The 13,564-nt window shown below is 48.6% G+C and overlaps 1 long non-coding RNA gene across 1 annotated transcript; it reads right to left on the bottom strand.

Moving 5' to 3' along the window:
* Positions 1–807: 807 nt before the first annotated feature.
* Positions 808–13,186, bottom strand: LOC135448173 (uncharacterized). Its single transcript, XR_010440410.1, has 4 exons — positions 12,984–13,186; positions 11,657–11,779; positions 6,181–6,297; positions 808–5,856 (listed from the first exon to the last, which is right to left on the bottom strand). It is a non-coding gene; the product is annotated as an uncharacterized LOC135448173 (long non-coding RNA).
* Between the last annotated feature and the right edge of the window lie 378 nt (positions 13,187–13,564).

Here is a 13,564-nt window from a genome sequence, read left to right as displayed (position 1 = left end):
AGTGGTGGCTGCTAATCCTGGCAATGCCACATTCACATGAGGCTTGTAGAGGGCTCAGGATCAATGGTTTCAGAGCTGCCCTCAGGTTGAGGCATCCAGCCCTTGTCTCCTGATGCAGCAGCTTCAGAGGATGTGACTGATGCACTGCTGTGCCTTTTGCGCCTGGTTGGGATGTTCAGTCTTTACAAAACTTAGACCTGCAGCCCAGGTGGTGCTCAAGTCCTGGCTGGACATAGGGGCTAAAGCACCTGGCCCTAGAAGATGTTTCCTTGTGACTGCCTCAGGAGGGAAAAACCCATCATTTGTAAATATTTTTTCAGTATCTCTTCAATATGTTCAGTGTTTCACTTCAACTTCTTCAAAAAAAAGAATCCTAAAGAAAATTCCCAAGGGTGAGGAAGATGGTGATCTTTCCATCATAATCAGGATTTTTAGTAAAAAAATCTCATTTTTCTGAAAGGCTCCAAAAGCTAACTATTTTAACTTTGACCCTTTGGCAGCATCTGGAACATGCCCTGCAGAGCATCATTAGGAAAATGGTTCCTTGCAGATTTTGAAATAAAATATATAAACAAGAAAAATAAGACGGGTCTTGCAAGTTCAGAGGCAAGTTGAGATGCAAACAATGGGATCAGGGCAGGACAAGTGAATGACAGAGGAGTTACCCCAGGTTTGCTCTCTGATCCAGGTCCTTCAAAGAATCTATGGTTATAAGTTTTTTAGGGGATTGATGGAGTTAGAAACTTCTCTTTAGAAAGATTACATGCTAACTTGTAAACCAAATAACATACAATCAACAAGAGTCCATCTGGTTCAATAGAAATAGATCTTTATTAATAACATGCACATCATACGTATATTTAAAATACATATACATTTTTTTCTACTATTCACTTTAGAAAACAATTTCATAAAAACCTTCAGTCAGGTCCCAGGTAATTTTAAACATTAAAAGGCTTTTTTTTGTTACAGAACCAGTAGGTATTATTCCAATTATTTGGTGTATAATCACCATGTATTTCACATAATGCAGGCTCATGCATTTCAATAGAAATAGGTGTTCCCTTCTCTGCTTTGTCAGTTGTGTCAAATATATGATGATATACTTGACAACACCTGCCACAGTTGCTATATGCAGCTGTGATTCCCTCCTGGGAGCATTCCACAGGTGGTATTTAAAATCTGGAGACAACTTTTTTACAACTTTCTGAGTTGCTACAAGGGGCTTCTGGTGCTGCAGGCAGCCCAGAGCCCAACTATGGCAGAAACCAGAAAAACAGAATTTCATGAATGTCAGAGAGGAAAGCAATCTGAATAAAGAAAAGAGGGAATTAGCAGATCCCCTCTTGTGTTCATGGCAAACTGAGGTCAGGGTTGGGTTTCCCAAGGTCCTGCCAAGTACCAAATCAGATCTGGAGAGAGTGCACGGAGATACCAGCAATGGACGGTTTGCGGATTTACAGAACATTTACAGAGGCTCGAACGAGGGTGGGACTTTAAGGCACAATAGTCCATATACTCACACATTCATTGGAAAACAGAAATTCAATTTACAGTGCAAGAGAGATGTGTTGGAGAGCTGAAGCAGCAGCTCAGGGTCACTGTCACTGATAACATGGCAATTGAGGGGGAGCTGGCAGCCCCAGCCCCGCACAAGCTCGTGCACATGCTGAGCATCAAGCACACAAGGAGCCTCTCAGGAGGCTCTGAGTGAGGAAATCAGGTGATAACCGAAGCATTTACAGGATCAGGGCCCTAATGTCACAGAAGCATGGAATCATGGAATGGTTTGAGTTGGAAGAGACCTTAAAGACCGCCTGGTTCCAACCCTCCTGCCATGGGTGGGGACACCTGCACTAGGGCAGGATGCTCAAACTCAGTGCTGGGGCTCTGCACCAGACCCCACCCACACCCACACCGTGGACCCCACCCATGTCCAGCCAGAAAAGCAGCACAAAGAAAACTCAACTCATAGAAACACTAATTACAGCCAAGTGTGCTGCAGTTCCCAGGTGGAAATGAAATGTCCTAAGCCAGTCTTTTTCAAAATTATCAGCTCTCCTCACCAAGTCTGTCCTTGTTACCCAGCTCATCTATATTCTCTCTGATGAATATTCCATCTCCAAGGCAACTGAGTCAAAGGGAAGCAAGGACTTTCTTTACATCCAGTGCAAACATAGCCCATATGTAGGAGTTCCTAATGCAGTCATAATAGAACATATATATATATAAAAATCTATCTCACTGAAAGTTGACCACCTACAGACAGATTCTCACATCAGAAACCAGAAGAGCTGAACTGTAGCTACAAACCCAAAAAAGAAAAATCACTGTATGTAGCTGTATTAAAATGCTGGTACCCAGTAACTTGGCAACTAAATGCTAAAATCAATATAAGTATATAATTCAAAAGGTGTCAAATATCTTGGGAGTCACTTGCAATGTTATTGCAAATTTTTACTTCTTTATCACCCTATAAACTATTTTTAAGCATTCAAATCAAAATTTTCAGACCCACTTTTCAGCAGCACCAATCACTGGGCAAAGCAGAAGGCAGTAAAAACTGAAGCAGACTTAAAGCATGTAGAATAGTGAACCTTTGATTCAATGCCATATGAAAAAGTCAACTATAAAAAACTCAATTTGTTCTCTAGAAAGAAATAATCCATTTTAACAGCTCCTGGAGCAAGTGAAAATTAAGAAAAAAAAGTAGAGACAATGTGTTTTCTCCAAGAAAACAGCACATGAGAAAAACATGAGTAAATTATCATCCTCTGTCCTAGGTAGCCCAAGGAGTTTTGTGACCTGATGCAGATTTTTGTCTGTTATATCTGTTCAGTTATCACAATGCCTTCACAGAGAAGCTTTCAATAGGCAAGAAAGTATTTCCCTCTTTCAGCAGGCAAAGAACCTCTTCAAAGGTGAATCTGACAGGGCCAATGTTTTTTTGTTCAGGTGATGTTAAAGACTTTGATCCTACTGAGCTTTTTTCATTACATTGAAACATTTCTAATTTTAAGTTAAAAGATTTGTTTATTCAAGCCAGAGCCATCCTATGAATATAAAAAGTCAGCCAGCGAGAGAAAAGAAGCATTTAAGCATTTCCTGTACATGCTGGATCGTTATGAAATCAAGTGAAAATGGACACTAAGAGAAAAAAATTGCATAACTCAAACCACTTCAGAGTGGAAAATTACATGGTTTGAAAAATCAGAAGACAGGAGCAATTTTCCCTCACCATTCCCCCGGCCCTGGGGTGGCAGAGGCGTTCCCAGAGCTGCAGAGGGCAGGGAGCTCCTGGGGCACAATGGCACCTCTGACAGCAGCAAATGGGCCTCTCTGCCAGCTCTTACTGCTCACACTGTGGCTGTCCTACACCCCTGAGCAGCAACCTGGGCTCTCCCATGTTGAAGTGGGCATGGCCCCGTCCCTCTGGAAATTTCTCAAACCGCATTGAAACCATTTCTCAAGTCATGCAACTGAACCAGCTGCATGATTTTGGGCTGGTGCAGGCCCAGGGCAGCAGGAATCAAACCATGCACAGCCAGGAAGCTCTGAGGCTGAACTGCACTGGCTGAGGATTGAAAGACAGCCTTTTCTAAGAGATAAGTAAATATGACTTGTCTCAAAGCAAAAACAGAGATCTGAACATTCATCATGACTAGCAGCACCTCCCAAACAGCACTGCCCTGCTTTTTCAGCCTTCCCACAGTATCTGAAATGTTTATATTCTCCAGTTTGCAGGTTATCCTTGTTTTGAATTACACTGCTGACATTATTTTTTTTTAATAAAAAAAAAATCTGGATTTTACTGCTTCTTTCTGTCTCCTAAACCTGTACTGACTTCTAACTACTGATACCAGAGTTAACTTTGTTCTTCACACCTTTCTGCTTTTGCCTTTCCTCCAGCACTAACATGTGCCTGGGAGCTGTGATGATATGTGTGACACACACGACCAGGGTGCTCTGAGCAGGGTGACAGGAGGAATCTGACACAAAAAGCACATTCCTGGCAAGCCACAGTATTTGTTCACACTATATAATGCTTCAGAAATAGTATCAGCCACATCTGCAAGAGCAAAGCCTTTCAAAACAAATAAAAAATTTGGTTCTTAGATATATATGTATATATATATGTATATATATATATATCTGCCTCCAGCTGAGTGTGCACTATTATTAACTTTGTTTTAAAGCTTTAAAGAGGTGATAGCCAGTGAGGCAAAGCCAACAGACCTGCAGGACTTTGACAGGCTTTGAACCATCTCATGTTTTTGTTCAGCAGTTCTGGGATGCAGGTCCCTGACAGCTAATTTACAGGCTCATTAATCACATTCCCCCAGATTATAGTGCAATCTCTGCTTCTGGCCCCATTGCTGGAGCATCATCTTTTCCCTAATGTTACTCTTTGGTATTTTCATGACGTAGCTTTGGCAGCTGTGAAACTTTCCACTTGTAGTCATTCCGTTTGCTGAACATCCCACATGCCATAGCTTGTGAAATATATATATTTACATATTTTAAAGTTAATTCCCAGATTGAAATTAGACATTTCACTTAACCTGAAACATTATTACTAATGCTGAGCAATTTTATCAGGAGAGCCTCTGAGGTCTTACCATCATCTGTCAGATACATTCATTCTCTATCTATGAGAGTTATCATTGTTTTTCTGCCTTTTATAGTCCACATAAAAAGAAATTGCTGTCTACTCCCTAGCACCACTGTGAACCTCGGGCCAAACAGCAAATTAGCATGCAAAGAAGTATTCAGGGAAACAGCTAGGGAAAGAGGCAAATGAAGTTAAGGGAACACTGATGATGGGCTGAAGAAACAATCTTTCCTGTGAGTCATTCTGGTTTGCATTAAAATAGCAAAGTAGATACCAGCTAAGAGATAATATAAGTAAAAAGTGAATGCAATTATTTTTTAAAAAAACCAACCCACAAACCCTTGCAAATCTCAGTACAGAGTGTCTGTAAGTAGCAAGCGAGTTCAGTCTCTAAAAATCCTAAGCTAAAGACTGATTCCTTTGGCACTGACTCCTTCATGGTCAAAGCAATTCTCAAAGAAACTTTCTGTCTAGACTTTTACAGCAGATAACTTGTGTTTTACTCCTCACTGTTAGACTACTCCACTGCTTTGGGGGCTCCCCTTGCACCGGGGATGGCGGAATTTAACTGCGAAAGGGATTGGGAGCATCCGTATCTACACACAGGTGACTTCAAGTGCAGCTTTGTTTCTACAAACCGCCTTGCACGCAGTCTCTGCAGGTTTAGGACCTCTCTCTTGCACCTCTCTGTGCAAGGTGCTTCACACCGGGGGTTAACAGAGCATTATCCAAAGCACCTTCCACTCAGCTCCCTCTCCGCCTCCCGATGATCATCGCAAACACCTCTGCAATCAGTGCCTCACCTCAACACCTCAACAAGCAGTCCAAGCATTCAGAAACAAACATCAGTGGGTCTAACAGCTACTTTTTTAATTCATTTTATAAATAAGCAACTGAGGATTTTGCTCCAGGTGGCTGCCCGTGTAGCCCATGCCGTAGACGGCGCTCTCTGCGGAGTAAGGCACGATGCGATACGAGTGCAGCTCTTCATAATAGAGCGACTGGGAACAGCACTCCTGCACCATCAGCTTCAGCCGTTTTCGTGCGTCAGAGTAGGCAGTCCTACAGCACGGAGCCTCCTTAAAGTATTCATAGCTCTCCCTCTCTGTCTCTAGGTGGATCTTCCTCAACAGATTGTTAATTAATACCGACCTACGGAGATAGGCCTCGGGGTCGTCCAGGAAGCGCAGCTTCTGCAGAGACAGTTTTAGGATACAAGTCCGGTCCTCTGGTAGTATCAGGTGCTGGGGAGTAAATGGGTGGGTCTTTAGCATCAAGGAATGAAATTAGGGAGAGGGTTGGGGTCTAGAGTGAGGGAGATACTCACTTTTGGACAATATTCACGGTAATCTTTCAAGGAATGAAATTAGGGGAATGGTTGGGGTCTGGAGTGACTGAGATACTCACTTTTGGACAATACTCATGATAATCTTGCAAGGAAATGAAGTTAGGGGGAGGGTTGGGGTCTGGAATGAAGTAGATATTCACTTTTGGACAATACGCATGGCAATCTTTCAAGGACTGAAATGAGGGGAATCGTTGGGGTCTGGAGTGAGGGAGATACTCACTTTTGGACAATACTCATGGTAATCTTGATGTAAATGTTCTTCTTCTGCATATTTTCTCTTAAAGTAAGCTACTTTCGACGTCGTTAATGTCTTTGGTAGGCCCCGATCAGATCAGCTCTGCACAAAAGAGGAAAAAGAAAAGTCAGTATTGGCCAGGGTGACTGCAGCATCACAGTCTGGGGCGTGCAGGGCAAGGAGGATACAGAGGGGGTCAACACTCAGCCTGCAGCCCTCAACCTGCTGGAATCACAATTGAGAGGCTGGCAAATGTGAAGCTGTCTCTGAAAGAGCCACCCTGAGCTTTGCCAGCACAGCCAGCCCCTCTCTGGAGGGACCACCACAGCCCTGGGCACAGGCAGGGTCTCCTGTCCTACAGCTGAGTGGGTGTCAGGGCAGCCACAGCCGCACGGAGCAGGCAGGAGATGCCCGAGATGGGAATGTCCCTGACCAGGATGGGGCACCTGAGTGCAGGACAGGGGAGCCTGTGCCCTGCTGGGGGGTGTGTGGGTGAGGATTGGGGTTTGATTTCCACCCATCACACACGGGGTTCCGTGGCTTCCCTGGAAAACCAATGCAGATTGCTCTCACTAGATGGTGGTGTTGTCTCAGAAGAGCAGGAGAGCCCCAGTTCAGTGGGAGGGTGATGGAGTGGGTTTGCTCTCCGGGTGGCTTCAGTTTTGCAGGGCACAGAGGACGGAGGGTCAACATTTGGGATAAGAAAAGGAATTACTGGGCTTTTGTCCTGTGGCAAAAACCATGGGGAGCTCTGTTCCTCCAGAGGACCAGGGCTCTCTGGGCTGCCTCATCTGAGCTTGCTCATCTCTCTGGAAAGGTGACATGGTGCTAATTCAGCATCTTAACGAGGTGCATAATTCCAGTGGTACTCAGCCTGGAGAGCACTGGGTCCCTGTGAGAGCCAGGACTGGGCTTTGCTTGGCTATTCACCAGAAAGCATCAGGAGCCCTGTGCATTTCTGGGAAGCACAATCTCCTCCCAAACCCTCCTTTTAATAAGAAATTTCTGTTATTTGCTTTTAAATGTACTTTTAAAAAAACAACAACAAAAACAAGCAAACAAACGAAAAACCACCCAAACTTTATTATACTGATGTCTAAAGGCAATCCAGGGGAAGAGAGTATCCAGAGACACAAAGACATTTCACAGAATAACTCAAAGTCAGGTCCTATGGAAAATATTTTCTTCCCCAAATTGGGATCTCTTTATGGTAGCATTTGAAACTTCATTTTTCTGAAGAAATAAAGGATTTGGTTCCCTGACACAACAGAAAAGCAATAATGTATTGCAGAGCCAGAACACAGACCTCTTGTTGCTGGAAGGATCCTTCCATGGGGCGTGAGGGGCTCCTTGAGCCTGAGATGCTGCTGAGGGTGCTGAGATACCCACAGAACCATTCCAGGCACTGACAGCATCTCCCCTTCACTGGCAGGAAGGAGCAATGTGTCCTCCCTTCCTTCTACATCAAAAACCCACAAGAAGGGGCTGAAGAAGAAATCCCTTCAGTGAGAGGATTCTTGCATTTTCTCATTGGATTTTAAGTCTGTGAAGATGGGGGTTTTGCATGAAGAATTCTGCAGGTCTGTACAGAAAACTGACAGGTGGATTGAAACCCCATTTGGAGCAAAAAGCTCTCAGCCCTGCTCTGGGACCCATCAGGCCATGGGCTGCACTTCAGAGCAGCATTTCTCCAGGAGAGGGACTACTGCTCTCACAGTGGGACCACACTGCCAAGGCTGTCAAGGTTCCAGTTCCCTGGACACTCACACACACCAGAGATGCTCCCAGCACCCCACTCAGCTCTCAAGGGCAAGGGCAGGGCTGTGGTCATCACCACTCCACTGGCACAGCTGCAAACACAGCTTTAAATTCATGTGCAGCAACCTCCTCTGCCTGCAACTTTCATTCCAATATTTGAGTTACCCCAGAGCCTGGGCAGCCTGGATATTTAATTACTCTGATATCGTGTTCTCCTAGGTGAAACCTCACTGTGCTGTGTTACCTGAGCACAACAACAAATGCATTCATCTCCCAGGGCCACGGATGGGAGAACATTTCAGCTTCCCTCACACTGCTCTGAGGATAACAAAGGTACAGACTGATGAAGTGACATTCCCAGAGCCACCCAGGCTGTCAGGGCTGGGAAAGGAGCCAAAGCCAGCACACAGGTAGGTCCCTTCTTCAAACCAAACCTCTAAATGCTAAAACACACTCCCTAGTGCTTTTCAGGGAAAAGGCTGGAAGCACAGCCCTATCACTGCCTGCGCGCAGAGGAAGTAGAAAATCACCCTGAGTGCAGGGGCAGCACAGACAACCACATACAGAGCATCTCAGCTCAGTTGTGCAGCTCCCCCAGCTCCATGCAAAACTCTCCCTTGCTGCTCCAGGCCACGGGAATTCCGCTCCCTGCCCAAGAGATGGAGGGTGACTGAAATTCAGCATCCCCTGAGCACAGCTGGTGCTGGAGACATCAGGGAGCCAGGACAAGGGAAGGAGCTCTGGCAGCCTGTGGCTGGGAGGGAAGGAGGGCTGTGGGTTTGCACATGCCACGGGTTGGCTGGCAGGAGCAGACAGAAAAATTGTATTTTGCTGAGGGACACATATGACCATCCTGGCAGAGGGTTCATTGAACACCCAGCTGGCATCCCCTTTCTGGGGTTAGGTTCAGCACCAGCCTGGGACACACCCCTGGTTGGCTGAATTTAAATCCCTAAATAATGGTTGGCTGAATTTAAATTCCTTACATCAGCTAAAGCAGCAAAGTTGTCACAACCCCCTCACCCCAACACCCACAACTCAGTTTAGGAGCAAGGAAGAGAAACAACAACCAAGCAAACACCAAGAGCATCTCTAGGCTCAGTAAGTTTGGCTTGAAATGTGTTCCCAGTTTTAAATGAAAGACTACATTTGAGGAGCAAAGTCGCCCCAAGCTGTTCAACACCACACCATCTGTCAGCAAATCCCAGCAGCTCCAAATCTGCAGAGTTTGGAGCACCCACATCCCAGCTCAGCAGCTCCAGGGGCTGTCACAGGTGGCTCAGCTCAGCTCCCCCGGAGGGAAGAGGTGCTGCCTGCACACCTGCAGGGTGAGATAGAGCTGGAGGCACCCAAATCCCACCCCAGGGCTGCCCAAGAGGAGTTCAGGGTCTGCTCTTGTGATCAGAGCAGCTGCCATCCCACCACCACTCATTCCATCACCATCTCTTTTGTGGCTGCTGCTGGTGCCCACACATCTGCCTGCAGGTTCAGCACCAGCTGTGCCCTTGCACTGTGCCCCCGACACCAGCAGTGATGCTGAGCCCTCCAGGGACCATCTCCATGCAGGAGGCTCCCAAGGACCCAGCCTTTCTCTAATCCTCACTGGAAATCAGCTCTCCGTGCCTCTGTGAGTGCCTGGGAGCTGCTTGGCCGGGGTTACAGCCACCCGGGGCTGTAGTAATGCCGCAGTGAATCAGACCCTTGGCGTTTTGTTTAAATATAAACACATTGAATCAGTGCTTTTTGTGTAGAAGGCTATTCTCGCCAGCCAAGTGTTTTGACAGCTCCAGCGAGGTGCTGTGAGTCACTGCCTCTGCCTCACTCCAGCTCAGAGACAGATACATCTTAATCACATTACGTTTTCTCCAGCGCTACACCACAAGTCAAGGCACGGGGCCAAAAACCTCCCAACCACCCCAGCGCTGAGTCCCCAGCCTGAGCTTTGTCCTTCCAGCCTGGAGGAGCGCCGGGAAAGCGCATCCAGCATCCCGGCAGCGCTCACCCCCAAGCCCTGCGCTGCTCCCCGAGGGCTCGGTGCAATTTGCACCGTGGGATCGGCAGACCCAGAGATGCCCGGGGTTTGCATCCCGGAATGCAGGGCACACCGGCTGGAGCTGCCATTAGCGCTAATGGGAGTTCGGAGTAGAAATCCCACTCGCGGCAGTGGGGGAATAGATAAAGGGCTGCCTCTGTCTCAGGCTGGGAGCTCTCAGGGTCAGCCTCGCCAGGGTTTTAATTGTACTTTCAACAGAGCAAAATGTGTCCGTTCCTGTTTGTTTCTCCGGGAATTATTGTGGTGCTCTGTGGTGTGGTACCCGCAGAGTTATTAGGCGTGTTTGGACAGAGGGCTGTCTTATCTAAATCGGGTTGGAAATAGATTTATATCGTGGCAACTTCCCGTTTGAACAGCAAATTGCAGCAAAGTCGCTTCACCTGCGCTCCTGCATTGCCCCGGTGACAGCAGCCCCTCCTCGGCATGAATTAATGCCGGGCGATTTCCAGTCTACCCGAGACAGGAGCTAGAACGGGGTTTAAAAAATAATTGAACATCCAGGAAAAAAACCACCTGAGCTTGTGCCTTTGCATCTCAAACAACAGAGAGGGATCTGCAAGCCCCGTCACAGAACTTGTTACGTGAGCCCTCGGGAGCATCCCCTCACCTGCCTGCTCCTGCACCTCCCCTGCCTTTCCTCGGGAGGAAAATTCCTCCCTGCCTGCTCAGCGCTGCAGAGAAAGGGCTCGTCCGAATCGATGCTGTTTGGTTGTTGATGCAGACACCTGCAGGGGGTGAGCACGGAGCCGGCCCCGCCGGGCTGGTGACTCAAATGTGCCGCTGCCCTGCAGGGTTCCCATCGCAGCCTGAAGGAGAGCGATCAATATGCGAGCTACGGCTGCTTGAGCCGGAGACCTTCACTGAGCATCCCTTGTGTGCTCAAACACAAAACCTGAGGCTCCTGAGCACACAGAAACCGGCCTTTATCATCAGCAGGAGATGTGACTTTGACATGGCAGGACGCATCACCGTGTCCTTGCTGCTGCTGTCAAAGTACGGTGACAAACTCCCCCGTCCCCAACCTTCAGAGCCCTCGCAATTAGGGGGTGCTCAGCTGAAACGTGCTCCTGCTTTCACATGCTCTGCTGCCGCTTTTCTCCTCTCCTAGGGCAGCACAAGCAGCTGGTCCCACTGTGGGATTCCCAGCTGATCATGCAAAACTACCAGACCACGGGCAGATGAACATGTGGATCGAAAACACATGCCAGCCCCGGGATTTCACACGGCTGCCAATCGATGGCAGCCCTTCTAAGCATATCGAGCCCCTCTAGCATATCAGCCTTATCAGGCAGAGCAAGCCCCCTTTCACTGCCTCACGGGGAGCTGGGGACCCCCAGCCGCACTCCTGTCTGCTGCCTTTGCACTTTAAAACCGCCTTTTAGTTTGCTGATTGCTCTGCAGAGCTCTCTAATTGCAGATGCTCCCTGGGCACACATGTGTACAAGGCACAAGCATCTGAATGGCTCTCGTGAGGGCATGAAGGCATGAGACTTAATGGCTGAGTGACTATTCCTGTCTCCCTCCTCAGAGTCCCACTGCTTTCCCCTACAGAATAAATTAATAATTCCAGGTTCACCCCCTTTCGACATTAATCCCGGTAAATTCCCTCACTCCGCCCAAGCAGCTGAAGTTTCCAAACTTGTTCTTTACCTGAGGGTGCGGAGTCAGTCTGCAAAGGGTCGTTCTGGGGTAATCTCAGCAGTTCTGGTAAGATTTCCCCCTCGCACGGGCTCAGCGAGCATTTCTGGCAGCACGGCACTGCTGAAGGGTCACCTGCCGTGGTGGATCAAGGAGAAACACTCATGGCTCAGGTGGCAAAATCAGGACAAACACGGCGAGCAGCTGGACCACAGGAGGACAAAGTGCTATTTCAGCATCCCCACAGGGCTTAGTAACAGGGATAAATAAGAGTTCTGATGTTACACCCAATTCTCTAACTTTGACCTTGCTTTCTGGAGTCCCTTTCACACATCGGGAAAGCAGATAAAACATTAAGGAAAAAAAAAACCATTTCAGTCTCTCGGTGGTGTAGCTATAATCCACTCAGAGCAAATGCTGCAAAAATACAGCTTGCTCCTCTAAATATCCGGATGTTTCTGGAGCTAGAACATTAATTCTGCCCCAATCACCTCTTAAAATGGCACATTATTTTCTCCATTAATTCTTGTCAACCTCAGAGGAAAGCTAAAGGGCTGCTATTAAAACCATGCCATTATTTTGAGTAGCAGCATTAATTCTCTATCATACACGCTCACACTGCCTGCAGAGCAGCACAGGTCTGGGGAAAGTCAGATTCCCATTTCTCTTTAACAGGGTGCACATTTCAGAGTTTGCCTGACATACATTTTCCAGGCTGATGCCTTGCCTTCCGGGTGAAGTATTTGGCACGCTGTAGTAAAAACATCTCCCACTCTCATGGGGGAAAAAACCACCACAGATACATGTGTATACCTAAACTCTGCACTTTTACACGTGTGTGCCAGAGGCACTCAGACTTTTTGAGCACATGAACGAAATTAGACATGTCTAAATGCTGCAAGAGAGAAAGGAGAGCTGCTATGTGTGTGTGCTCGTGTCTCGCAGCTATAAGACAACTAAATTTAGACAGTTGTGTCATCCCAGAGGATGACAGCATTAACAGGAGATGGAAAGAGGAGCTATGGTTACTTTGCAGAGTTCAGCTCCGACTGTAAAAAGAGGACTCTAATGGAAATGACCTTTTCTAGAGTCCGGCAGAGCAGCAGCACCTCTGCCCGTGGCACTGCGGGACGCGCGGAGCCTCCCCCCGGCTCTTCCCTCTCCCGCGCTGCAGCAAAGCCACAGGAGCCCCCAAACAAGCGCAAAACTTCCTCTGCACGCCAGCAGCCACCTGCTAAACCCTTCGGAGCTGGTCCCGCCAGCAAAGCCCAGCACCACCTCCCTGACACGGCAACAACATTTCGCTGTCCCCGGGCACCGCTGGCTCGGTGTCACTCACCCAGCGAGCCCCGGCTCCAGAGGGAGGGAGCGCTGCTCCGTCCTTCCCTCGCTGCTCCTGGCGGAGGTGGCGGCGGTGCTGCTGGCGGCGGCGGTGGCGGCTCCTGCGGGTCCCTGCAGCCACTGAGGAGCGCATCACCTCCCGGCCGCAGCCCGCGGAGGTGGGTGCCCAGATGTTCCCCGCGCGGATTGGTCCAGCGGGAGCAGATGTTGCCCGGTTGCTAGGAGCGTTGCTAGGAGCGCTGCTAGGAGACGGTGACGCTCTCTCCATCACTGGCGCGACTCGAGGCCGCGGGGAGGGAGGAGGAGGAAGAGGGGAGGAGGGAGGAGCGGGTCCCCACCGCCACCGGGATGCTCCGTTCCGGGCCGGGCTGCGGGGTGAGCCGGAGGATGGAGCGGGTGCAGCGGCTCAGAGCGGGACAGGCGGTGAGGAGCTGCCAGAACAGGGAGCGGGGAGCAGCCCGGGGATGAGGAGGGCGAGGGGACCATAAAAGCTCCCGTCAGGGAGGGCTGAGGGATGCGCGGAGCGGGCCGGCAGCCGCGGAGGCCCCCGGCGCTCGCTGCGGCACTGAGAGGAGAGAG

Source organism: Zonotrichia leucophrys, chromosome 5 (assembly GCF_028769735.1).
Source record: "Zonotrichia leucophrys gambelii isolate GWCS_2022_RI chromosome 5, RI_Zleu_2.0, whole genome shotgun sequence".
NCBI lineage: Eukaryota > Metazoa > Chordata > Aves > Passeriformes > Passerellidae > Zonotrichia > Zonotrichia leucophrys.
The sequence above is the reverse complement of the archived record's forward strand: the minus strand, read 5'-3'. Positions and strand labels throughout refer to the sequence as shown.